This window comes from Leuresthes tenuis, unplaced genomic scaffold (assembly GCF_036924035.1).
Source record: "Leuresthes tenuis unplaced genomic scaffold, fLeuTen1.0.hap1 SCAF_19, whole genome shotgun sequence".
Classification (NCBI taxonomy): domain Eukaryota; kingdom Metazoa; phylum Chordata; class Actinopteri; order Atheriniformes; family Atherinopsidae; genus Leuresthes; species Leuresthes tenuis.
The window spans coordinates 373991-401244 of record NW_027325373.1 but is presented as its reverse complement, the minus strand read 5'-3'; the positions used below and the strand labels follow the sequence as shown (position 1 = coordinate 401244).

At 40.6% G+C, this 27254-nt stretch overlaps 1 protein-coding gene and 16 non-coding genes across 17 annotated transcripts in view; 1 reads left to right on the top strand and 16 right to left on the bottom strand.

Annotated features, from left to right (window-relative positions):
- LOC140277470 (polyunsaturated fatty acid lipoxygenase ALOX12-like) overlaps nucleotides 1-27254 on the top strand; it is a 124472-nt gene that overhangs the window by 96629 nt on the left and 589 nt on the right. The window lies entirely within an intron of this gene.
- trnag-ucc (transfer RNA glycine (anticodon UCC)) lies at nucleotides 1325-1396 on the bottom strand. The gene has a single exon. It is a non-coding gene; the product is annotated as a tRNA-Gly (tRNA).
- On the bottom strand, nucleotides 2320-2391 carry trnag-ucc (transfer RNA glycine (anticodon UCC)). Its single transcript has one exon. It is a non-coding gene; the product is annotated as a tRNA-Gly (tRNA).
- On the bottom strand, nucleotides 4120-4192 carry trnag-ucc (transfer RNA glycine (anticodon UCC)). Its single transcript has one exon. It is a non-coding gene; the product is annotated as a tRNA-Gly (tRNA).
- On the bottom strand, nucleotides 5918-5989 carry trnag-ucc (transfer RNA glycine (anticodon UCC)). The gene has a single exon. It is a non-coding gene; the product is annotated as a tRNA-Gly (tRNA).
- On the bottom strand, nucleotides 7718-7789 carry trnag-ucc (transfer RNA glycine (anticodon UCC)). The gene has a single exon. It is a non-coding gene; the product is annotated as a tRNA-Gly (tRNA).
- Nucleotides 9519-9590, bottom strand: trnag-ucc (transfer RNA glycine (anticodon UCC)). The gene has a single exon. It is a non-coding gene; the product is annotated as a tRNA-Gly (tRNA).
- trnag-ucc (transfer RNA glycine (anticodon UCC)) lies at nucleotides 11291-11362 on the bottom strand. The gene has a single exon. It is a non-coding gene; the product is annotated as a tRNA-Gly (tRNA).
- On the bottom strand, nucleotides 12256-12327 carry trnag-ucc (transfer RNA glycine (anticodon UCC)). Its single transcript has one exon. It is a non-coding gene; the product is annotated as a tRNA-Gly (tRNA).
- trnag-ucc (transfer RNA glycine (anticodon UCC)) lies at nucleotides 13251-13322 on the bottom strand. Its single transcript has one exon. It is a non-coding gene; the product is annotated as a tRNA-Gly (tRNA).
- Nucleotides 15051-15122, bottom strand: trnag-ucc (transfer RNA glycine (anticodon UCC)). The gene has a single exon. It is a non-coding gene; the product is annotated as a tRNA-Gly (tRNA).
- On the bottom strand, nucleotides 16851-16922 carry trnag-ucc (transfer RNA glycine (anticodon UCC)). Its single transcript has one exon. It is a non-coding gene; the product is annotated as a tRNA-Gly (tRNA).
- On the bottom strand, nucleotides 19429-19500 carry trnag-ucc (transfer RNA glycine (anticodon UCC)). The gene has a single exon. It is a non-coding gene; the product is annotated as a tRNA-Gly (tRNA).
- Nucleotides 21229-21300, bottom strand: trnag-ucc (transfer RNA glycine (anticodon UCC)). Its single transcript has one exon. It is a non-coding gene; the product is annotated as a tRNA-Gly (tRNA).
- On the bottom strand, nucleotides 22974-23045 carry trnag-ucc (transfer RNA glycine (anticodon UCC)). The gene has a single exon. It is a non-coding gene; the product is annotated as a tRNA-Gly (tRNA).
- On the bottom strand, nucleotides 25496-25567 carry trnag-ucc (transfer RNA glycine (anticodon UCC)). Its single transcript has one exon. It is a non-coding gene; the product is annotated as a tRNA-Gly (tRNA).
- trnag-ucc (transfer RNA glycine (anticodon UCC)) lies at nucleotides 27180-27251 on the bottom strand. Its single transcript has one exon. It is a non-coding gene; the product is annotated as a tRNA-Gly (tRNA).

The window sequence follows — 27254 nt, the reverse complement described above, 5'->3', positions numbered from 1 at the left end:
TCGGTACTCTCACTCTGATTACGTTTTAAATATTACTGTAATCTGATTACTTTTTAAAATATTACTGTAATCTGATTACTTTTTAAATATTACTGTAATCTGATTACTTTTAAAGATTACTGTAATCTGATTACTTTTTAAAAGATTACTGTAATCTGATTACTTTTTAAAGATTACTGTAATCTGATTACTTTTAAAAAGATTACTGTAATCTGATTACTTTTTAAAGATTACTGTAATCTGTTATTTTTAACACTGGGATTTCTGTGTTGTTAAAAGTTCAGCGAAATTTTTAATTACTGACCGAGTTAAGAAGTGTCAGCTAAGATTTATCTGCGAGCCAGATACAGTCACGAGAAGAGCTGCATCTGGCAGGCCAACGCCTGGAGTAGGATATGGGAACATCTGAGTACGTGACACACATGCACAGAGTATGTGGTCAGTTCAGTTTTGTGGCTTAGTCATTTGGCAGTAGCTTACACTGTACCATACGAAACTATGACAGTTTGCCGTTTGGTTGGAACCGTTGGAACTATTGAGGCTTACATGAACCACGTGACAGCCCTAGCGGCAACATCAAAGCGTGTCGTAACTCTGTATATACTCTATAGCTCTGAGTGAGACTAGAGACTGACCATTGGCTGATTTATAGCTGAACTCTGATTGGTCGGTCGGTACTCTCACTCTGATTGGCCGATCTTTAGCTGCTCTCTGATTGGCTGATCTTTAGCTGCGCTCTGATTGGTCGGTCGGTACTCTCACTCTGATTACGTTTTAAATATAACTGTAATCTGATTACTTTTTAAAATATTACTGTAATCTGATTACTTTTTAAATATTACTGTAATCTGATTACTTTTTAAAGATTACTGTAATCTGATTACTTTTTAAAAGATTACTGTAATCTGATTACTTTTTAAAGATTACTGTAATCTGATTACTTTTAAAAAGATTACTGTAATCTGATTACTTTTTAAAGATTACTGTAATCTGATTACTTTTTAAAGATTACTGTAATCTGTTATTTTTAACACTGGGATTTCTGTGTTGTTAAAAGTTCAGCGGAATTTTTCATTACTGACTGAGTTAAGAAGTGTCAGCTAAGATTTATCTGCGAGCCAGATACAGTCACGAGAAGAGCTGCATCTGGCAGGCCAACGCCTGGAGTAGGATATGGAAACATCTGAGTACGTGACACACATGCACAGAGTATGTGGCCAAAAATTAGAAGTGCAGTGTTGAACTTTTTTCAGTAGTTATTTCTACGTCATCACTGATATGCTTCCAGCCCAGTAACTCTGCTGGGTCTCCTGAAAACGGTCGCTGCGTTGGCCGGGAATCGAACCCGGGTCAACTGCTTGGAAGGCAGCTATGCTCACCACTATACCACCAACGCTGTGATGCACCACATCTGGCCCATCTGGAGTGAGACCGACAGCTAAGTGCTTCAGGGTCAGCTGCGGTTACATCATCCGGCACATACTTCACACCAGAGGTCCACCAAACAGCTTCGTGTGACTCTGTGGCGCAATGGTAGCGCTTCTGACTCCATAGCAGAAGGTTGTGTGTTCAAATCCCATCAGTGTCATCAGTCTGTAATCTCACTCTGATTGGCCGATCTTTAGCTGAGCTCTGATTGGTCGGTCTGTATTCTCACTCTGATTGGCCGATCTTTAGCTGCGCTCTGATTGGTCGGTCGGTACTCTCACTCTGATTGGCCGATCTTTAGCTGAGCTCTGATTGGTCGGTCGGTACTCTCACTCTGATTGGCCGATCTTTAACTGCGCTCTGATTGGTCGGTCGGTACTCTCACTCTGATTACTTTTTAAATATAACTGTAATCTGATTACTTTTTAAAAGATTACTGTAATCTGATTACTTTTTAAAAATATTGCTGTAATCTGATTACTTTTTAAAGATTACTGTAATATGATTACTTTTTAAAGATTACTGTAATCTGATTACTTTCATAAGATTACTGTAATCTGATTACTTTTTAAAGATTACTGTAATCTGTTATTTTTAACACTGGGATTTCTGTTTTGTTAAAAGTTCAGCGGAATTTTTCATTACTGACTGAGTTAAGAAGTGTCAGCTAAGATTTATCTGCGAGCCAGACACAGTCACGAGAAGAGCTGCATCTGGCAGGCTAACGCCTGGAGTAGGATATGGAAACATCTGAGTACGTGACACACATGCACAGAGTATGTGGCCACAAATTAGAAGTGCAGTGTTGAACTTTTTTCAGTAGTTATTTCTACGTCATCACTGATATGCTTCCAGCCCAGTAACTCTGCTGGGTCTCCTGAAAACGGTCGCTGCGTTGGCCGGGAATCGAACCCGGGTCAACTGCTTGGAAGGCAGCTATGCTCACCACTATACCACCAACGCTGTGATGCACCACATCTGGCCCATCTGGAGTGAGACCGACAGCTAAGTGCTTCAGGGTCAGCTGCGGTTACATCATCCGGCACATACTTCACACCAGAGGTCCACCAAACAGCTTCGTGTGACTCTGTGGCGCAATGGTAGCGCTTCTGACTCCATAGCAGAAGGTTGTGTGTTCAAATCCCATCAGTGTCATCAGTCTGTAATCTCACTCTGATTGGCCGATCTTTAGCTGAGCTCTGATTGGTCGGTCTGTATTCTCACTCTGATTGGCCGATCTTTAGCTGCGCTCTGATTGGTCGGTCGGTACTCTCACTCTGATTGGCCGATCTTTAGCTGAGCTCTGATTGGTCGGTCGGTACTCTCACTCTGATTGGCCGATCTTTAACTGCGCTCTGATTGGTCGGTCGGTACTCTCACTCTGATTACGTTTTAAATATTACTGTAATCTGATTACTTTTTAAAATATTACTGTAATCTGATTACTTTTTAAATATTACTGTAATCTGATTACTTTTAAAGATTACTGTAATCTGATTACTTTTTAAAAGATTACTGTAATCTGATTACTTTTTAAAGATTACTGTAATCTGATTACTTTTAAAAAGATTACTGTAATCTGATTACTTTTTAAAGATTACTGTAATCTGTTATTTTTAACACTGGGATTTCTGTGTTGTTAAAAGTTCAGCGAAATTTTTAATTACTGACCGAGTTAAGAAGTGTCAGCTAAGATTTATCTGCGAGCCAGATACAGTCACGAGAAGAGCTGCATCTGGCAGGCCAACGCCTGGAGTAGGATATGGGAACATCTGAGTACGTGACACACATGCACAGAGTATGTGGTCAGTTCAGTTTTGTGGCTTAGTCATTTGGCAGTAGCTTACACTGTACCATACGAAACTATGACAGTTTGCCGTTTGGTTGGAACCGTTGGAACTATTGAGGCTTACATGAACCACGTGACAGCCCTAGCGGCAACATCAAAGCGTGTCGTAACTCTGTATATACTCTATAGCTCTGAGTGAGACTAGAGACTGACCATTGGCTGATTTATAGCTGAACTCTGATTGGTCGGTCGGTACTCTCACTCTGATTGGCCGATCTTTAGCTGCTCTCTGATTGGCTGATCTTTAGCTGCGCTCTGATTGGTCGGTCGGTACTCTCACTCTGATTACGTTTTAAATATTACTGTAAGCTGCTTACTTTTTAAAGATTACTGTAATCTGATTACTTTTAAAAAGATTACTGTAATCTGATTACTTTTTAAAAATATTGCTGTAATCTGATTACTTTTTAAAGATTACTGTAATATGATTACTTTTTAAAGATTACTGTAATCTGATTACTTTCATAAGATTACTGTAATCTGATTACTTTTTAAAGATTACTGTAATCTGATTACTTTTTAAAGATTACTGTAATCTGTTATTTTTAACACTGGGATTTCTGTTTTGTTAAAAGTTCAGCGGAATTTTTCATTACTGACTGAGTTAAGAAGTGTCAGCTAAGATTTATCTGCGAGCCAGACACAGTCACGAGAAGAGCTGCATCTGGCAGGCCAACGCCTGGAGTAGGATATGGAAACATCTGAGTACGTGACACACATGCACAGAGTATGTGGCCACAAATTAGAAGTGCAGTGTTGAACTTTTTTCAGTAGTTATTTCTACGTCATCACTGATATGCTTCCAGCCCAGTAACTCTGCTGGGTCTCCTGAAAACGGTCGCTGCGTTGGCCGGGAATCGAACCCGGGTCAACTGCTTGGAAGGCAGCTATGCTCACCACTATACCACCAACTGTGATGCACCACATCTGGCCCATCTGGAGTGAGACCGACAGCTAAGTGCTTCAGGGTCAGCTGCGGTTACATCATCCGGCACATACTTCACACCAGAGGTCCACCAAACAGCTTCGTGTGACTCTGTGGCGCAATGGTAGCGCTTCTGACTCCATAGCAGAAGGTTGTGTGTTCAAATCCCATCAGTGTCATCAGTCTGTAATCTCACTCTGATTGGCCGATCTTTAGCTGAGCTCTGATTGGTCGGTCTGTATTCTCACTCTGATTGGCCGATCTTTAGCTGCGCTCTGATTGGTCGGTCGGTACTCTCACTCTGATTGGCCGATCTTTAGCTGAGCTCTGATTGGTCGGTCGGTACTCTCACTCTGATTGGCCGATCTTTAACTGCGCTCTGATTGGTCGGTCGGTACTCTCACTCTGATTACGTTTTAAATATTACTGTAATCTGATTACTTTTTAAAATATTACTGTAATCTGATTACTTTTTAAATATTACTGTAATCTGATTACTTTTAAAGATTACTGTAATCTGATTACTTTTTAAAAGATTACTGTAATCTGATTACTTTTTAAAGATTACTGTAATCTGATTACTTTTAAAAAGATTACTGTAATCTGATTACTTTTTAAAGATTACTGTAATCTGTTATTTTTAACACTGGGATTTCTGTGTTGTTAAAAGTTCAGCGAAATTTTTAATTACTGACCGAGTTAAGAAGTGTCAGCTAAGATTTATCTGCGAGCCAGATACAGTCACGAGAAGAGCTGCATCTGGCAGGCCAACGCCTGGAGTAGGATATGGGAACATCTGAGTACGTGACACACATGCACAGAGTATGTGGTCAGTTCAGTTTTGTGGCTTAGTCATTTGGCAGTAGCTTACACTGTACCATACGAAACTATGACAGTTTGCCGTTTGGTTGGAACCGTTGGAACTATTGAGGCTTACATGAACCACGTGACAGCCCTAGCGGCAACATCAAAGCGTGTCGTAACTCTGTATATACTCTATAGCTCTGAGTGAGACTAGAGACTGACCATTGGCTGATTTATAGCTGAACTCTGATTGGTCGGTCGGTACTCTCACTCTGATTGGCCGATCTTTAGCTGCTCTCTGATTGGCTGATCTTTAGCTGCGCTCTGATTGGTCGGTCGGTACTCTCACTCTGATTACGTTTTAAATATTACTGTAAGCTGCTTACTTTTTAAAGATTACTGTAATCTGATTACTTTTAAAAAGATTACTGTAATCTGATTACTTTTTAAAAATATTGCTGTAATCTGATTACTTTTTAAAGATTACTGTAATATGATTACTTTTTAAAGATTACTGTAATCTGATTACTTTCATAAGATTACTGTAATCTGATTACTTTTTAAAGATTACTGTAATCTGATTACTTTTTAAAGATTACTGTAATCTGTTATTTTTAACACTGGGATTTCTGTTTTGTTAAAAGTTCAGCGGAATTTTTCATTACTGACTGAGTTAAGAAGTGTCAGCTAAGATTTATCTGCGAGCCAGACACAGTCACGAGAAGAGCTGCATCTGGCAGGCCAACGCCTGGAGTAGGATATGGAAACATCTGAGTACGTGACACACATGCACAGAGTATGTGGCCACAAATTAGAAGTGCAGTGTTGAACTTTTTTCAGTAGTTATTTCTACGTCATCACTGATATGCTTCCAGCCCAGTAACTCTGCTGGGTCTCCTGAAAACGGTCGCTGCGTTGGCCGGGAATCGAACCCGGGTCAACTGCTTGGAAGGCAGCTATGCTCACCACTATACCACCAACGCTGTGATGCACCACATCTGGCCCATCTGGAGTGAGACCGACAGCTAAGTGCTTCAGGGTCAGCTGCGGTTACATCATCCGGCACATACTTCACACCAGAGGTCCACCAAACAGCTTCGTGTGACTCTGTGGCGCAATGGTAGCGCTTCTGACTCCATAGCAGAAGGTTGTGTGTTCAAATCCCATCAGTGTCATCAGTCTGTAATCTCACTCTGATTGGCCGATCTTTAGCTGAGCTCTGATTGGTCGGTCTGTATTCTCACTCTGATTGGCCGATCTTTAGCTGCGCTCTGATTGGTCGGTCGGTACTCTCACTCTGATTGGCCGATCTTTAGCTGAGCTCTGATTGGTCGGTCGGTACTCTCACTCTGATTGGCCGATCTTTAACTGCGCTCTGATTGGTCGGTCGGTACTCTCACTCTGATTACGTTTTAAATATTACTGTAATCTGATTACTTTTTAAAATATTACTGTAATCTGATTACTTTTTAAATATTACTGTAATCTGATTACTTTTAAAGATTACTGTAATCTGATTACTTTTTAAAAGATTACTGTAATCTGATTACTTTTTAAAGATTACTGTAATCTGATTACTTTAAAAAAGATTACTGTAATCTGATTACTTTTTAAAGATTACTGTAATCTGTTATTTTTAACACTGGGATTTCTGTGTTGTTAAAAGTTCAGCGAAATTTTTAATTACTGACCGAGTTAAGAAGTGTCAGCTAAGATTTATCTGCGAGCCAGATACAGTCACGAGAAGAGCTGCATCTGGCAGGCCAACGCCTGGAGTAGGATATGGGAACATCTGAGTACGTGACACACATGCACAGAGTATGTGGTCAGTTCAGTTTTGTGGCTTAGTCATTTGGCAGTAGCTTACACTGTACCATACGAAACTATGACAGTTTGCCGTTTGGTTGGAACCGTTGGAACTATTGAGGCTTACATGAACCACGTGACAGCCCTAGCGGCAACATCAAAGCGTGTCGTAACTCTGTATATACTCTATAGCTCTGAGTGAGACTAGAGACTGACCATTGGCTGATTTATAGCTGAACTCTGATTGGTCGGTCGGTACTCTCACTCTGATTGGCCGATCTTTAGCTGCTCTCTGATTGGCTGATCTTTAGCTGCGCTCTGATTGGTCGGTCGGTACTCTCACTCTGATTACGTTTTAAATATTACTGTAAGCTGCTTACTTTTTAAAGATTACTGTAATCTGATTACTTTTAAAAAGATTACTGTAATCTGATTACTTTTTAAAAATATTGCTGTAATCTGATTACTTTTTAAAGATTACTGTAATCTGATTACTTTTTAAAGATTACTGTAATCTGATTACTTTCATAAGATTACTGTAATCTGATTACTTTTTAAAGATTACTGTAATCTGATTACTTTTTAAAGATTACTGTAATCTGTTATTTTTAACACTGGGATTTCTGTTTTGTTAAAAGTTCAGCGGAATTTTTCATTACTGACTGAGTTAAGAAGTGTCAGCTAAGATTTATCTGCGAGCCAGACACAGTCACGAGAAGAGCTGCATCTGGCAGGCCAACGCCTGGAGTAGGATATGGAAACATCTGAGTACGTTACACACATGCACAGAGTATGTGGCCACAAATTAGAAGTGCAGTGTTGAACTTTTTTCAGTAGTTATTTCTACGTCATCACTGATATGCTTCCAGCCCAGTAACTCTGCTGGGTCTCCTGAAAACGGTCGCTGCGTTGGCCGGGAATCGAACCCGGGTCAACTGCTTGGAAGGCAGCTATGCTCACCACTATACCACCAACGCTGTGATGCACCACATCTGGCCCATCTGGAGTGAGACCGACAGCTAAGTGCTTCAGGGTCAGCTGCGGTTACATCATCCGGCACATACTTCACACCAGAGGTCCACCAAACAGCTTCGTGTGACTCTGTGGCGCAATGGTAGCGCTTCTGACTCCATAGCAGAAGGTTGTGTGTTCAAATCCCATCAGTGTCATCAGTCTGTAATCTCACTCTGATTGGCCGATCTTTAGCTGAGCTCTGATTGGTCGGTCTGTATTCTCACTCTGATTGGCCGATCTTTAGCTGCGCTCTGATTGGTCGGTCGGTACTCTCACTCTGATTGGCCGATCTTTAGCTGAGCTCTGATTGGTCGGTCGGTACTCTCACTCTGATTGGCCGATCTTTAACTGCGCTCTGATTGGTCGGTCGGTACTCTCACTCTGATTACGTTTTAAATATTACTGTAATCTGATTACTTTTTAAAATATTACTGTAATCTGATTACTTTTTAAATATTACTGTAATCTGATTACTTTTAAAGATTACTGTAATCTGATTACTTTTTAAAAGATTACTGTAATCTGATTACTTTTTAAAGATTACTGTAATCTGATTACTTTTAAAAAGATTACTGTAATCTGATTACTTTTTAAAGATTACTGTAATCTGTTATTTTTAACACTGGGATTTCTGTGTTGTTAAAAGTTCAGCGAAATTTTTAATTACTGACCGAGTTAAGAAGTGTCAGCTAAGATTTATCTGCGAGCCAGATACAGTCACGAGAAGAGCTGCATCTGGCAGGCCAACGCCTGGAGTAGGATATGGGAACATCTGAGTACGTGACACACATGCACAGAGTATGTGGTCAGTTCAGTTTTGTGGCTTAGTCATTTGGCAGTAGCTTACACTGTACCATACGAAACTATGACAGTTTGCCGTTTGGTTGGAACCGTTGGAACTATTGAGGCTTACATGAACCACGTGACAGCCCTAGCGGCAACATCAAAGCGTGTCGTAACTCTGTATATACTCTATAGCTCTGAGTGAGACTAGAGACTGACCATTGGCTGATTTATAGCTGAACTCTGATTGGTCGGTCGGTACTCTCACTCTGATTGGCCGATCTTTAGCTGCTCTCTGATTGGCTGATCTTTAGCTGCGCTCTGATTGGTCGGTCGGTACTCTCACTCTGATTACGTTTTAAATATTACTGTAAGCTGCTTACTTTTTAAAGATTACTGTAATCTGATTACTTTTAAAAAGATTACTGTAATCTGATTACTTTTTAAAAATATTGCTGTAATCTGATTACTTTTTAAAGATTACTGTAATCTGATTACTTTTTAAAGATTACTGTAATCTGATTACTTTCATAAGATTACTGTAATCTGATTACTTTTTAAAGATTACTGTAATCTGATTACTTTTTAAAGATTACTGTAATCTGTTATTTTTAACACTGGGATTTCTGTTTTGTTAAAAGTTCAGCGGAATTTTTCATTACTGACTGAGTTAAGAAGTGTCAGCTAAGATTTATCTGCGAGCCAGACACAGTCACGAGAAGAGCTGCATCTGGCAGGCCAACGCCTGGAGTAGGATATGGAAACATCTGAGTACGTTACACACATGCACAGAGTATGTGGCCACAAATTAGAAGTGCAGTGTTGAACTTTTTTCAGTAGTTATTTCTACGTCATCACTGATATGCTTCCAGCCCAGTAACTCTGCTGGGTCTCCTGAATAACGGTCGCTGCGTTGGCCGGGAATCGAACCCGGGTCAACTGCTTGGAAGGCAGCTATGCTCACCACTATACCACCAACGCTGTGATGCACCACATCTGGCCCATCTGGAGTGAGACCGACAGCTAAGTGCTTCAGGGTCAGCTGCGGTTACATCATCCGGCACATACTTCACACCAGAGGTCCACCAAACAGCTTCGTGTGACTCTGTGGCGCAATGGTAGCGCTTCTGACTCCATAGCAGAAGGTTGTGTGTTCAAATCCCATCAGTGTCATCAGTCTGTAATCTCACTCTGATTGGCCGATCTTTAGCTGAGCTCTGATTGGTCGGTCTGTATTCTCACTCTGATTGGCCGATCTTTAGCTGCGCTCTGATTGGTCGGTCGGTACTCTCACTCTGATTGGCCGATCTTTAGCTGAGCTCTGATTGGTCGGTCGGTACTCTCACTCTGATTGGCCGATCTTTAACTGCGCTCTGATTGGTCGGTCGGTACTCTCACTCTGATTACGTTTTAAATATTACTGTAATCTGATTACTTTTTAAAATATTACTGTAATCTGATTACTTTTTAAATATTACTGTAATCTGATTACTTTTAAAGATTACTGTAATCTGATTACTTTTTAAAAGATTACTGTAATCTGATTACTTTTAAAAAGATTACTGTAATCTGATTACTTTTTAAAGATTACTGTAATCTGTTATTTTTAACACTGGGATTTCTGTGTTGTTAAAAGTTCAGCGAAATTTTTAATTACTGACCGAGTTAAGAAGTGTCAGCTAAGATTTATCTGCGAGCCAGATACAGTCACGAGAAGAGCTGCATCTGGCAGGCCAACGCCTGGAGTAGGATATGGGAACATCTGAGTACGTGACACACATGCACAGAGTATGTGGTCAGTTCAGTTTTGTGGCTTAGTCATTTGGCAGTAGCTTACACTGTACCATACGAAACTATGACAGTTTGCCGTTTGGTTGGAACCGTTGGAACTATTGAGGCTTACATGAACCACGTGACAGCCCTAGCGGCAACATCAAAGCGTGTCGTAACTCTGTATATACTCTATAGCTCTGAGTGAGACTAGAGACTGACCATTGGCTGATTTATAGCTGAACTCTGATTGGTCGGTCGGTACTCTCACTCTGATTGGCCGATCTTTAGCTGCTCTCTGATTGGCTGATCTTTAGCTGCGCTCTGATTGGTCGGTCGGTACTCTCACTCTGATTACGTTTTAAATATTACTGTAAGCTGCTTACTTTTTAAAGATTACTGTAATCTGATTACTTTTAAAAAGATTACTGTAATCTGATTACTTTTTAAAAATATTGCTGTAATCTGATTACTTTTTAAAGATTACTGTAATCTGATTACTTTTTAAAGATTACTGTAATCTGATTACTTTCATAAGATTACTGTAATCTGATTACTTTTTAAAGATTACTGTAATCTGATTACTTTTTAAAGATTACTGTAATCTGTTATTTTTAACACTGGGATTTCTGTTTTGTTAAAAGTTCAGCGGAATTTTTCATTACTGACTGAGTTAAGAAGTGTCAGCTAAGATTTATCTGCGAGCCAGACACAGTCACGAGAAGAGCTGCATCTGGCAGGCCAACGCCTGGAGTAGGATATGGAAACATCTGAGTACGTTACACACATGCACAGAGTATGTGGCCACAAATTAGAAGTGCAGTGTTGAACTTTTTTCAGTAGTTATTTCTACGTCATCACTGATATGCTTCCAGCCCAGTAACTCTGCTGGGTCTCCTGAAAACGGTCGCTGCGTTGGCCGGGAATCGAACCCGGGTCAACTGCTTGGAAGGCAGCTATGCTCACCACTATACCACCAACGCTGTGATGCACCACATCTGGCCCATCTGGAGTGAGACCGACAGCTAAGTGCTTCAGGGTCAGCTGCGGTTACATCATCCGGCACATACTTCACACCAGAGGTCCACCAAACAGCTTCGTGTGACTCTGTGGCGCAATGGTAGCGCTTCTGACTCCATAGCAGAAGGTTGTGTGTTCAAATCCCATCAGTGTCATTAGTCTGTAATCTCACTCTGATTGGCCGATCTTTAGCTGAGCTCTGATTGGTCGGTCTGTATTCTCACTCTGATTGGCCGATCTTTAGCTGCGCTCTGATTGGTCGGTCGGTACTCTCACTCTGATTGGCCGATCTTTAGCTGAGCTCTGATTGGTCGGTCGGTACTCTCACTCTGATTGGCCGATCTTTAACTGCGCTCTGATTGGTCGGTCGGTACTCTCACTCTGATTACGTTTTAAATATTACTGTAATCTGATTACTTTTTAAAATATTACTGTAATCTGATTACTTTTAAAGATTACTGTAATCTGATTACTTTTTAAAAGATTACTGTAATCTGATTACTTTTTAAAGATTACTGTAATCTGATTACTCTTTAAAGATTACTGTAATCTGTTATTTTTAACACTGGGATTTCTGTGTTGTTAAAAGTTCAGCGGAATTTTTCATTACTGACTGAGTTAAGAAGTGTCAGCTAAGATTTATCTGCGAGCCAGATACAGTCACGAGAAGAGCTGCATCTGGCAGGCCAACGCCTGGAGTAGGATATGGAAACATCTGAGTACGTGACACACATGCACAGAGTATGTGGCCACAAATTAGAAGTGCAGTGTTGAACTTTTTTCAGTAGTTATTTCTACGTCATCACTGATATGCTTCCAGCCCAGTAACTCTGCTGGGTCTCCTGAAAACGGTCGCTGCGTTGGCCGGGAATCGAACCCGGGTCAACTGCTTGGAAGGCAGCTATGCTCACCACTATACCACCAACGCTGTGATGCACCACATCTGGCCCATCTGGAGTGAGACCGACAGCTAAGTGCTTCAGGGTCAGCTGCGGTTACATCATCCGGCACATACTTCACACCAGAGGTCCACCAAACAGCTTCGTGTGACTCTGTGGCGCAATGGTAGCGCTTCTGACTCCATAGCAGAAGGTTGTGTGTTCAAATCCCATCAGTGTCATCAGTCTGTAATCTCACTCTGATTGGCCGATCTTTAGCTGAGCTCTGATTGGTCGGTCTGTATTCTCACTCTGATTGGCCGATCTTTAGCTGCGCTCTGATTGGTCGGTCGGTACTCTCACTCTGATTGGCCGATCTTTAGCTGAGCTCTGATTGGTCGGTCGGTACTCTCACTCTGATTGGCCGATCTTTAACTGCGCTCTGATTGGTCGGTCGGTACTCTCACTCTGATTACTTTTTAAATATAACTGTAATCTGATTACTTTTTAAAAGATTACTGTAATCTGATTACTTTTTAAAAATATTGCTGTAATCTTATTACTTTTTAAAGATTACTGTAATATGATTACTTTTTAAAGATTACTGTAATCTGATTACTTTCATAAGATTACTGTAATCTGATTACTTTTTAAAGATTACTGTAATCTGTTATTTTTAACACTGGGATTTCTGTTTTGTTAAAAGTTCAGCGGAATTTTTCATTACTGACTGAGTTAAGAAGTGTCAGCTAAGATTTATCTGCGAGCCAGACACAGTCACGAGAAGAGCTGCATCTGGCAGGCTAACGCCTGGAGTAGGATATGGAAACATCTGAGTACGTGACACACATGCACAGAGTATGTGGCCACAAATTAGAAGTGCAGTGTTGAACTTTTTTCAGTAGTTATTTCTACGTCATCACTGATATGCTTCCAGCCCAGTAACTCTGCTGGGTCTCCTGAAAACGGTCGCTGCGTTGGCCGGGAATCGAACCCGGGTCAACTGCTTGGAAGGCAGCTATGCTCACCACTATACCACCAACGCTGTGATGCACCACATCTGGCCCATCTGGAGTGAGACCGACAGCTAAGTGCTTCAGGGTCAGCTGCGGTTACATCATCCGGCACATACTTCACACCAGAGGTCCACCAAACAGCTTCGTGTGACTCTGTGGCGCAATGGTAGCGCTTCTGACTCCATAGCAGAAGGTTGTGTGTTCAAATCCCATCAGTGTCATCAGTCTGTAATCTCACTCTGATTGGCCGATCTTTAGCTGAGCTCTGATTGGTCGGTCTGTATTCTCACTCTGATTGGCCGATCTTTAGCTGCGCTCTGATTGGTCGGTCGGTACTCTCACTCTGATTGGCCGATCTTTAGCTGAGCTCTGATTGGTCGGTCGGTACTCTCACTCTGATTGGCCGATCTTTAACTGCGCTCTGATTGGTCGGTCGGTACTCTCACTCTGATTACGTTTTAAATATTACTGTAATCTGATTACTTTTTAAAATATTACTGTAATCTGATTACTTTTTAAATATTACTGTAATCTGATTACTTTTAAAGATTACTGTAATCTGATTACTTTTTAAAAGATTACTGTAATCTGATTACTTTTTAAAGATTACTGTAATCTGATTACTTTTAAAAAGATTACTGTAATCTGATTACTTTTTAAAGATTACTGTAATCTGTTATTTTTAACACTGGGATTTCTGTGTTGTTAAAAGTTCAGCGAAATTTTTAATTACTGACCGAGTTAAGAAGTGTCAGCTAAGATTTATCTGCGAGCCAGATACAGTCACGAGAAGAGCTGCATCTGGCAGGCCAACGCCTGGAGTAGGATATGGAAACATCTGAGTACGTGACACACATGCACAGAGTATGTGGTCAGTTCAGTTTTGTGGCTTAGTCATTTGGCAGTAGCTTACACTGTACCATACGAAACTATGACAGTTTGCCGTTTGGTTGGAACCGTTGGAACTATTGAGGCTTACATGAACCACGTGACAGCCCTAGCGGCAACATCAAAGCGTGTCGTAACTCTGTATATACTCTATAGCTCTGAGTGAGACTAGAGACTGACCATTGGCTGATTTATAGCTGAACTCTGATTGGTCGGTCGGTACTCTCACTCTGATTGGCCGATCTTTAGCTGCTCTCTGATTGGCTGATCTTTAGCTGCGCTCTGATTGGTCGGTCGGTACTCTCACTCTGATTACGTTTTAAATATTACTGTAAGCTGCTTACTTTTTAAAGATTACTGTAATCTGATTACTTTTAAAAAGATTACTGTAATCTGATTACTTTTTAAAAATATTGCTGTAATCTGATTACTTTTTAAAGATTACTGTAATATGATTACTTTTTAAAGATTACTGTAATCTGATTACTTTCATAAGATTACTGTAATCTGATTACTTTTTAAAGATTACTGTAATCTGATTACTTTTTAAAGATTACTGTAATCTGTTATTTTTAACACTGGGATTTCTGTTTTGTTAAAAGTTCAGCGGAATTTTTCATTACTGACTGAGTTAAGAAGTGTCAGCTAAGATTTATCTGCGAGCCAGACACAGTCATGAGAAGAGCTGCATCTGGCAGGCCAACGCCTGGAGTAGGATATGGAAACATCTGAGTACGTGACACACATGCACAGAGTATGTGGCCACAAATTAGAAGTGCAGTGTTGAACTTTTTTCAGTAGTTATTTCTACGTCATCACTGATATGCTTCCAGCCCAGTAACTCTGCTGGGTCTCCTGAAAACGGTCGCTGCGTTGGCCGGGAATCGAACCCGGGTCAACTGCTTGGAAGGCAGCTATGCTCACCACTATACCACCAACGCTGTGATGCACCACATCTGGCCCATCTGGAGTGAGACCGACAGCTAAGTGCTTCAGGGTCAGCTGCGGTTACATCATCCGGCACATACTTCACACCAGAGGTCCACCAAACAGCTTCGTGTGACTCTGTGGCGCAATGGTAGCGCTTCTGACTCCATAGCAGAAGGTTGTGTGTTCAAATCCCATCAGTGTCATCAGTCTGTAATCTCACTCTGATTGGCCGATCTTTAGCTGAGCTCTGATTGGTCGGTCTGTATTCTCACTCTGATTGGCCGATCTTTAGCTGCGCTCTGATTGGTCGGTCGGTACTCTCACTCTGATTGGCCGATCTTTAGCTGAGCTCTGATTGGTCGGTCGGTACTCTCACTCTGATTGGCCGATCTTTAACTGCGCTCTGATTGGTCGGTCGGTACTCTCACTCTGATTACGTTTTAAATATTACTGTAATCTGATTACTTTTTAAAATATTACTGTAATCTGATTACTTTTTAAATATTACTGTAATCTGATTACTTTTAAAGATTACTGTAATCTGATTACTTTTTAAAAGATTACTGTAATCTGATTACTTTTTAAAGATTACTGTAATCTGATTACTTTTAAAAAGATTACTGTAATCTGATTACTTTTTAAAGATTACTGTAATCTGTTATTTTTAACACTGGGATTTCTGTGTTGTTAAAAGTTCAGCGAAATTTTTAATTACTGACCGAGTTAAGAAGTGTCAGCTAAGATTTATCTGCGAGCCAGATACAGTCACGAGAAGAGCTGCATCTGGCAGGCCAACGCCTGGAGTAGGATATGGGAACATCTGAGTACGTGACACACATGCACAGAGTATGTGGTCAGTTCAGTTTTGTGGCTTAGTCATTTGGCAGTAGCTTACACTGTACCATACGAAACTATGACAGTTTGCCGTTTGGTTGGAACCGTTGGAACTATTGAGGCTTACATGAACCACGTGACAGCCCTAGCGGCAACATCAAAGCGTGTCGTAACTCTGTATATACTCTATAGCTCTGAGTGAGACTAGAGACTGACCATTGGCTGATTTATAGCTGAACTCTGATTGGTCGGTCGGTACTCTCACTCTGATTGGCCGATCTTTAGCTGCTCTCTGATTGGCTGATCTTTAGCTGCGCTCTGATTGGTCGGTCGGTACTCTCACTCTGATTACGTTTTAAATATTACTGTAAGCTGCTTACTTTTTAAAGATTACTGTAATCTGATTACTTTTAAAAAGATTACTGTAATCTGATTACTTTTTAAAAATATTGCTGTAATCTGATTACTTTTTAAAGATTACTGTAATATGATTACTTTTTAAAGATTACTGTAATCTGATTACTTTCATAAGATTACTGTAATCTGATTACTTTTTAAAGATTACTGTAATCTGATTACTTTTTAAAGATTACTGTAATCTGTTATTTTTAACACTGGGATTTCTGTTTTGTTAAAAGTTCAGCGGAATTTTTCATTACTGACTGAGTTAAGAAGTGTCAGCTAAGATTTATCTGCGAGCCAGACACAGTCACGAGAAGAGCTGCATCTGGCAGGCCAACGCCTGGAGTAGGATATGGAAACATCTGAGTACGTGACACACATGCACAGAGTATGTGGCCACAAATTAGAAGTGCAGTGTTGAACTTTTTTCAGTAGTTATTTCTACGTCATCACTGATATGCTTCCAGCCCAGTAACTCTGCTGGGTCTCCTGAAAACGGTCGCTGCGTTGGCCGGGAATCGAACCCGGGTCAACTGCTTGGAAGGCAGCTATGCTCACCACTATACCACCAACGCTGTGATGCACCACATCTGGCCCATCTGGAGTGAGACCGACAGCTAAGTGCTTCAGGGTCAGCTGCGGTTACATCATCCGGCACATACTTCACACCAGAGGTCCACCAAACAGCTTCGTGTGACTCTGTGGCGCAATGGTAGCGCTTCTGACTCCATAGCAGAAGGTTGTGTGTTCAAATCCCATCAGTGTCATCAGTCTGTAATCTCACTCTGATTGGCCGATCTTTAGCTGAGCTCTGATTGGTCGGTCTGTATTCTCACTCTGATTGGCCGATCTTTAGCTGCGCTCTGATTGGTCGGTCGGTACTCTCACTCTGATTGGCCGATCTTTAGCTGAGCTCTGATTGGTCGGTCGGTACTCTCACTCTGATTGGCCGATCTTTAACTGCGCTCTGATTGGTCGGTCGGTACTCTCACTCTGATTACGTTTTAAATATTACTGTAATCTGATTACTTTTTAAAATATTACTGTAATCTGATTACTTTTTAAATATTACTGTAATCTGATTACTTTTAAAGATTACTGTAATCTGATTACTTTTTAAAAGATTACTGTAATCTGATTACTTTTTAAAGATTACTGTAATCTGATTACTTTTAAAAAGATTACTGTAATCTGATTACTTTTTAAAGATTACTGTAATCTGTTATTTTTAACACTGGGATTTCTGTGTTGTTAAAAGTTCAGCGAAATTTTTAATTACTGACCGAGTTAAGAAGTGTCAGCTAAGATTTATCTGCGAGCCAGATACAGTCACGAGAAGAGCTGCATCTGGCAGGCCAACGCCTGGAGTAGGATATGGGAACATCTGAGTACGTGACACACATGCACAGAGTATGTGGTCAGTTCAGTTTTGTGGCTTAGTCATTTGGCAGTAGCTTACACTGTACCATACGAAACTATGACAGTTTGCCGTTTGGTTGGAACCGTTGGAACTATTGAGGCTTACATGAACCACGTGACAGCCCTAGCGGCAACATCAAAGCGTGTCGTAACTCTGTATATACTCTATAGCTCTGAGTGAGACTAGAGACTGACCATTGGCTGATTTATAGCTGAACTCTGATTGGTCGGTCGGTACTCTCACTCTGATTGGCCGATCTTTAGCTGCTCTCTGATTGGCTGATCTTTAGCTGCGCTCTGATTGGTCGGTCGGTACTCTCACTCTGATTACGTTTTAAATATTACTGTAAGCTGCTTACTTTTTAAAGATTACTGTAATCTGATTACTTTTAAAAAGATTACTGTAATCTGATTACTTTTTAAAAATATTGCTGTAATCTGATTACTTTTTAAAGATTACTGTAATCTGATTACTTTTTAAAGATTACTGTAATCTGATTACTTTCATAAGATTACTGTAATCTGATTACTTTTTAAAGATTACTGTAATCTGATTACTTTTTAAAGATTACTGTAATCTGTTATTTTTAACACTGGGATTTCTGTGTTGTTAAAAGTTCAGCGAAATTTTTAATTACTGACCGAGTTAAGAAGTGTCAGCTAAGATTTATCTGCGAGCCAGATACAGTCACGAGAAGAGCTGCATCTGGCAGGCCAACGCCTGGAGTAGGATATGGGAACATCTGAGTACGTGACACACATGCACAGAGTATGTGGTCAGTTCAGTTTTGTGGCTTAGTCATTTGGCAGTAGCTTACACTGTACCATACGAAACTATGACAGTTTGCCGTTTGGTTGGAACCGTTGGAACTATTGAGGCTTACATGAACCACGTGACAGCCCTAGCGGCAACATCAAAGCGTGTCGTAACTCTGTATATACTCTATAGCTCTGAGTGAGACTAGAGACTGACCATTGGCTGATTTATAGCTGAACTCTGATTGGTCGGTCGGTACTCTCACTCTGATTGGCCGATCTTTAGCTGCTCTCTGATTGGCTGATCTTTAGCTGCGCTCTGATTGGTCGGTCGGTACTCTCACTCTGATTACGTTTTAAATATTACTGTAAGCTGCTTACTTTTTAAAGATTACTGTAATCTGATTACTTTTAAAAAGATTACTGTAATCTGATTACTTTTTAAAAATATTGCTGTAATCTGATTACTTTTTAAAGATTACTGTAATCTGATTACTTTTTAAAGATTACTGTAATCTGATTACTTTCATAAGATTACTGTAATCTGATTACTTTTTAAAGATTACTGTAATCTGATTACTTTTTAAAGATTACTGTAATCTGTTATTTTTAACACTGGGATTTCTGTTTTGTTAAAAGTTCAGCGGAATTTTTCATTACTGACTGAGTTAAGAAGTGTCAGCTAAGATTTATCTGCGAGCCAGACACAGTCACGAGAAGAGCTGCATCTGGCAGGCCAACGCCTGGAGTAGGATATGGAAACATCTGAGTACGTTACACACATGCACAGAGTATGTGGCCACAAATTAGAAGTGCAGTGTTGAACTTTTTTCAGTAGTTATTTCTACGTCATCACTGATATGCTTCCAGCCCAGTAACTCTGCTGGGTCTCCTGAAAACGGTCGCTGCGTTGGCCGGGAATCGAACCCGGGTCAACTGCTTGGAAGGCAGCTATGCTCACCACTATACCACCAACGCTGTGATGCACCACATCTGGCCCATCTGGAGTGAGACCGACAGCTAAGTGCTTCAGGGTCAGCTGCGGTTACATCATCCGGCACATACTTCACACCAGAGGTCCACCAAACAGCTTCGTGTGACTCTGTGGCGCAATGGTAGCGCTTCTGACTCCATAGCAGAAGGTTGTGTGTTCAAATCCCATCAGTGTCATCAGTCTGTAATCTCACTCTGATTGGCCGATCTTTAGCTGAGCTCTGATTGGTCGGTCTGTATTCTCACTCTGATTGGCCGATCTTTAGCTGCGCTCTGATTGGTCGGTCGGTACTCTCACTCTGATTGGCCGATCTTTAGCTGAGCTCTGATTGGTCGGTCGGTACTCTCACTCTGATTGGCCGATCTTTAACTGCGCTCTGATTGGTCGGTCGGTACTCTCACTCTGATTACGTTTTAAATATTACTGTAATCTGATTACTTTTTAAAATATTACTGTAATCTGATTACTTTTTAAATATTACTGTAATCTGATTACTTTTAAAGATTACTGTAATCTGATTACTTTTTAAAAGATTACTGTAATCTGATTACTTTTTAAAGATTACTGTAATCTGATTACTTTTAAAAAGATTACTGTAATCTGATTACTTTTTAAAGATTACTGTAATCTGTTATTTTTAACACTGGGATTTCTGTGTTGTTAAAAGTTCAGCGAAATTTTTAATTACTGACCGAGTTAAGAAGTGTCAGCTAAGATTTATCTGCGAGCCAGATACAGTCACGAGAAGAGCTGCATCTGGCAGGCCAACGCCTGGAGTAGGATATGGGAACATCTGAGTACGTGACACACATGCACAGAGTATGTGGTCAGTTCAGTTTTGTGGCTTAGTCATTTGGCAGTAGCTTACACTGTACCATACGAAACTATGACAGTTTGCCGTTTGGTTGGAACCGTTGGAACTATTGAGGCTTACATGAACCACGTGACAGCCCTAGCGGCAACATCAAAGCGTGTCGTAACTCTGTATATACTCTATAGCTCTGAGTGAGACTAGAGACTGACCATTGGCTGATTTATAGCTGAACTCTGATTGGTCGGTCGGTACTCTCACTCTGATTGGCCGATCTTTAGCTGCTCTCTGATTGGCTGATCTTTAGCTGCGCTCTGATTGGTCGGTCGGTACTCTCACTCTGATTACGTTTTAAATATTACTGTAAGCTGCTTACTTTTTAAAGATTACTGTAATCTGATTACTTTTAAAAAGATTACTGTAATCTGATTACTTTTTAAAAATATTGCTGTAATCTGATTACTTTTTAAAGATTACTGTAATCTGATTACTTTTTAAAGATTACTGTAATCTGATTACTTTCATAAGATTACTGTAATCTGATTACTTTTTAAAGATTACTGTAATCTGATTACTTTTTAAAGATTACTGTAATCTGTTATTTTTAACACTGGGATTTCTGTTTTGTTAAAAGTTCAGCGGAATTTTTCATTACTGACTGAGTTAAGAAGTGTCAGCTAAGATTTATCTGCGAGCCAGACACAGTCACGAGAAGAGCTGCATCTGGCAGGCCAACGCCTGGAGTAGGATATGGAAACATCTGAGGACGTGACACACATGCACAGAGTATGTGGCCACAAATTAGAAGTGCAGTGTTGAACTTTTTTCAGTAGTTATTTCTACGTCATCACTGATATGCTTCCAGCCCAGTAACTCTGCTGGGTCTCCTGAAAACGGTCGCTGCGTTGGCCGGGAATCGAACCCAGGTCAACTGCTTGGAAGGCAGCTATGCTCACCACTATACCACCAACGCTGTGATGCACCACATCTGGCCCATCTGGAGTGAGACCGACAGCTAAGTGCTTCAGGGTCAGCTGCGGTTACATCATCCGGCACATACTTCACACCAGAGGTCCACCAAACAGCTTCGTGTGACTCTGTGGCGCAATGGTAGCGCTTCTGACTCCATAGCAGAAGGTTGTGTGTTCAAATCCCATCAGTGTCATCAGTCTGTAATCTCACTCTGATTGGCCGATCTTTAGCTGAGCTCTGATTGGTCGGTCTGTATTCTCACTCTGATTGGCCGATCTTTAGCTGCGCTCTGATTGGTCGGTCGGTACTCTCACTCTGATTGGCCGATCTTTAGCTGAGCTCTGATTGGTCGGTCGGTACTCTCACTCTGATTGGCCGATCTTTAACTGCGCTCTGATTGGTCGGTCGGTACTCTCACTCTGATTACGTTTTAAATATTACTGTAATCTGATTACTTTTTAAAATATTACTGTAATCTGATTACTTTTTAAAAGATTACTGTAATCTGATTACTTTTTAAAGATTACTGTAATCTGATTACTTTTAAAAAGATTACTGTAATCTGATTACTTTTTAAAGATTACTGTAATCTGTTATTTTTAACACTGGGATTTCTGTGTTGTTAAAAGTTCAGCGAAATTTTTAATTACTGACCGAGTTAAGAAGTGTCAGCTAAGATTTATCTGCGAGCCAGATACAGTCACGAGAAGAGCTGCATCTGGCAGGCCAACGCCTGGAGTAGGATATGGGAACATCTGAGTACGTGACACACATGCACAGAGTATGTGGTCAGTTCAGTTTTGTGGCTTAGTCATTTGGCAGTAGCTTACACTGTACCATACGAAACTATGACAGTTTGCCGTTTGGTTGGAACCGTTGGAACTATTGAGGCTTACATGAACCACGTGACAGCCCTAGCGGCAACATCAAAGCGTGTCGTAACTCTGTATATACTCTATAGCTCTGAGTGAGACTAGAGACTGACCATTGGCTGATTTATAGCTGAACTCTGATTGGTCGGTCGGTACTCTCACTCTGATTGGCCGATCTTTAGCTGCTCTCTGATTGGCTGATCTTTAGCTGCGCTCTGATTGGTCGGTCGGTACTCTCACTCTGATTACGTTTTAAATATTACTGTAAGCTGCTTACTTTTTAAAGATTACTGTAATCTGATTACTTTTAAAAAGATTACTGTAATCTGATTACTTTTTAAAAATATTGCTGTAATCTGATTACTTTTTAAAGATTACTGTAATCTGATTACTTTTTAAAGATTACTGTAATCTGATTACTTTCATAAGATTACTGTAATCTGATTACTTTTTAAAGATTACTGTAATCTGATTACTTTTTAAAGATTACTGTAATCTGTTATTTTTAACACTGGGATTTCTGTTTTGTTAAAAGTTCAGCGGAATTTTTCATTACTGACTGAGTTAAGAAGTGTCAGCTAAGATTTATCTGCGAGCCAGACACAGTCACGAGAAGAGCTGCATCTGGCAGGCCAACGCCTGGAGTAGGATATGGAAACATCTGAGTACGTTACACACATGCACAGAGTATGTGGCCACAAATTAGAAGTGCAGTGTTGAACTTTTTTCAGTAGTTATTTCTACGTCATCACTGATATGCTTCCAGCCCAGTAACTCTGCTGGGTCTCCTGAAAACGGTCGCTGCGTTGGCCGGGAATCGAACCCGGGTCAACTGCTTGGAAGGCAGCTATGCTCACCACTATACCACCAACGCTGTGATGCACCACATCTGGCCCATCTGGAGTGAGACCGACAGCTAAGTGCTTCAGGGTCAGCTGCGGTTACATCATCCGGCACATACTTCACACCAGAGGTCCACCAAACAGCTTCGTGTGACTCTGTGGCGCAATGGTAGCGCTTCTGACTCCATAGCAGAAGGTTGTGTGTTCAAATCCCATCAGTGTCATCAGTCTGTAATCTCACTCTGATTGGCCGATCTTTAGCTGAGCTCTGATTGGTCGGTCTGTATTCTCACTCTGATTGGCCGATCTTTAGCTGCGCTCTGATTGGTCGGTCGGTACTCTCACTCTGATTGGCCGATCTTTAGCTGAGCTCTGATTGGTCGGTCGGTACTCTCACTCTGATTGGCCGATCTTTAACTGCGCTCTGATTGGTCGGTCGGTACTCTCACTCTGATTACGTTTTAAATATTACTGTAATCTGATTACTTTTTAAAATATTACTGTAATCTGATTACTTTTTAAATATTACTGTAATCTGATTACTTTTAAAGATTACTGTAATCTGATTACTTTTTAAAAGATTACTGTAATCTGATTACTTTTTAAAGATTACTGTAATCTGATTACTTTTAAAAAGATTACTGTAATCTGATTACTTTTTAAAGATTACTGTAATCTGTTATTTTTAACACTGGGATTTCTGTGTTGTTAAAAGTTCAGCGAAATTTTTAATTACTGACCGAGTTAAGAAGTGTCAGCTAAGATTTATCTGCGAGCCAGATACAGTCACGAGAAGAGCTGCATCTGGCAGGCCAACGCCTGGAGTAGGATATGGGAACATCTGAGTACGTGACACACATGCACAGAGTATGTGGTCAGTTCAGTTTTGTGGCTTAGTCATTTGGCAGTAGCTTACACTGTACCATACGAAACTATGACAGTTTGCCGTTTGGTTGGAACCGTTGGAACTATTGAGGCTTACATGAACCACGTGACAGCCCTAGCGGCAACATCAAAGCGTGTCGTAACTCTGTATATACTCTATAGCTCTGAGTGAGACTAGAGACTGACCATTGGCTGATTTATAGCTGAACTCTGATTGGTCGGTCGGTACTCTCACTCTGATTGGCCGATCTTTAGCTGCTCTCTGATTGGCTGATCTTTAGCTGCGCTCTGATTGGTCGGTCGGTACTCTCACTCTGATTACGTTTTAAATATTACTGTAAGCTGCTTACTTTTTAAAGATTACTGTAATCTGATTACTTTTAAAAAGATTACTGTAATCTGATTACTTTTTAAAAGATTACTGTAATCTGATTACTTTTTAAAGATTACTGTAATCTGATTACTTTTAAAAAGATTACTGTAATCTGATTACTTTTTAAAGATTACTGTAATCTGTTATTTTTAACACTGGGATTTCTGTGTTGTTAAAAGTTCAGCGAAATTTTTAATTACTGACCGAGTTAAGAAGTGTCAGCTAAGATTTATCTGCGAGCCAGATACAGTCACGAGAAGAGCTGCATCTGGCAGGCCAACGCCTGGAGTAGGATATGGGAACATCTGAGTACGTGACACACATGCACAGAGTATGTGGTCAGTTCAGTTTTGTGGCTTAGTCATTTGGCAGTAGCTTACACTGTACCATACGAAACTATGACAGTTTGCCGTTTGGTTGGAACCGTTGGAACTATTGAGGCTTACATGAACCACGTGACAGCCCTAGCGGCAACATCAAAGCGTGTCGTAACTCTGTATATACTCTATAGCTCTGAGTGAGACTAGAGACTGACCATTGGCTGATTTATAGCTGAACTCTGATTGGTCGGTCGGTACTCTCACTCTGATTGGCCGATCTTTAGCTGCTCTCTGATTGGCTGATCTTTAGCTGCGCTCTGATTGGTCGGTCGGTACTCTCACTCTGATTACGTTTTAAATATTACTGTAAGCTGCTTACTTTTTAAAGATTACTGTAATCTGATTACTTTTAAAAAGATTACTGTAATCTGATTACTTTTTAAAAATATTGCTGTAATCTGATTACTTTTTAAAGATTACTGTAATCTGATTACTTTTTAAAGATTACTGTAATCTGATTACTTTCATAAGATTACTGTAATCTGATTACTTTTTAAAGATTACTGTAATCTGATTACTTTTTAAAGATTACTGTAATCTGTTATTTTTAACACTGGGATTTCTGTTTTGTTAAAAGTTCAGCGGAATTTTTCATTACTGACTGAGTTAAGAAGTGTCAGCTAAGATTTATCTGCGAGCCAGATACAGTCACGAGAAGAGCTGCATCTGGCAGGCCAACGCCTGGAGTAGGATATGGAAACATCTGAGTACGTTACACACATGCACAGAGTATGTGGCCACAAATTAGAAGTGCAGTGTTGAACTTTTTTCAGTAGTTATTTCTACGTCATCACTGATATGCTTCCAGCCCAGTAACTCTGCTGGGTCTCCTGAAAACGGTCGCTGCGTTGGCCGGGAATCGAACCCGGGTCAACTGCTTGGAAGGCAGCTATGCTCACCACTATACCACCAACGCTGTGATGCACCACATCTGGCCCATCTGGAGTGAGACCGACAGCTAAGTGCTTCAGGGTCAGCTGCGGTTACATCATCCGGCACATACTTCACACCAGAGGTCCACCAAACAGCTTCGTGTGACTCTGTGGCGCAATGGTAGCGCTTCTGACTCCATAGCAGAAGGTTGTGTGTTCAAATCCCATCAGTGTCATCAGTCTGTAATCTCACTCTGATTGGCCGATCTTTAGCTGAGCTCTGATTGGTCGGTCTGTATTCTCACTCTGATTGGCCGATCTTTAGCTGCGCTCTGATTGGTCGGTCGGTACTCTCACTCTGATTGGCCGATCTTTAGCTGAGCTCTGATTGGTCGGTCGGTACTCTCACTCTGATTGGCCGATCTTTAACTGCGCTCTGATTGGTCGGTCGGTACTCTCACTCTGATTACGTTTTAAATATTACTGTAATCTGATTACTTTTTAAAATATTACTGTAATCTGATTACTTTTTAAATATTACTGTAATCTGATTACTTTTTAAAAGATTACTGTAATCTGATTACTTTTTAAAGATTACTGTAATCTGATTACTTTTAAAAAGATTACTGTAATCTGATTACTTTTTAAAGATTACTGTAATCTGTTATTTTTAACACTGGGATTTCTGTGTTGTTAAAAGTTCAGCGAAATTTTTAATTACTGACCGAGTTAAGAAGTGTCAGCTAAGATTTATCTGCGAGCCAGATACAGTCACGAGAAGAGCTGCATCTGGCAGGCCAACGCCTGGAGTAGGATATGGGAACATCTGAGTACGTGACACACATGCACAGAGTATGTGGTCAGTTCAGTTTTGTGGCTTAGTCATTTGGCAGTAGCTTACACTGTACCATACGAAACTATGACAGTTTGCCGTTTGGTTGGAACCGTTGGAACTATTGAGGCTTACATGAACCACGTGACAGCCCTAGCGGCAACATCAAAGCGTGTCGTAACTCTGTATATACTCTATAGCTCTGAGTGAGACTAGAGACTGACCATTGGCTGATTTATAGCTGAACTCTGATTGGTCGGTCGGTACTCTCACTCTGATTGGCCGATCTTTAGCTGCTCTCTGATTGGCTGATCTTTAGCTGCGCTCTGATTGGTCGGTACTCTCACTCTGATTACGTTTTAAATATTACTGTAAGCTGCTTACTTTTTAAAGATTACTGTAATCTGATTACTTTTAAAAAGATTACTGTAATCTGATTACTTTTTAAAGATTACTGTAATCTGATTACTTTTAAAAAGATTACTGTAATCTGATTACTTTTTAAAGATTACTGTAATCTGTTATTTTTAACACTGGGATTTCTGTGTTGTTAAAAGTTCAGCGGAATTTTTCATTACTGACTGAGTTAAGAAGTGTCAGCTAAGATTTATCTGCGAGCCAGATACAGTCATGAGAAGAGCTGCATCTGGCAGGCCAACGCCTGGAGTAGGATATGGGAACATCTGAGTACGTGACACACATGGACAGAGTATGTGGCCACAAATTAGAAGTGCAGTGTTGAACTTTTTTCAGTAGTTATTTCTAAGTCATCACTGATATGCTTCCAGCCCAGTAACTCTGCTGGGTCTACTGAAAACGGTCGCTGCGTTGGCCGGGAATCGAACACGGGTCAACTGCTTGGAAGGCAGCTATGCTCACCACTATACCACCAACGCTGT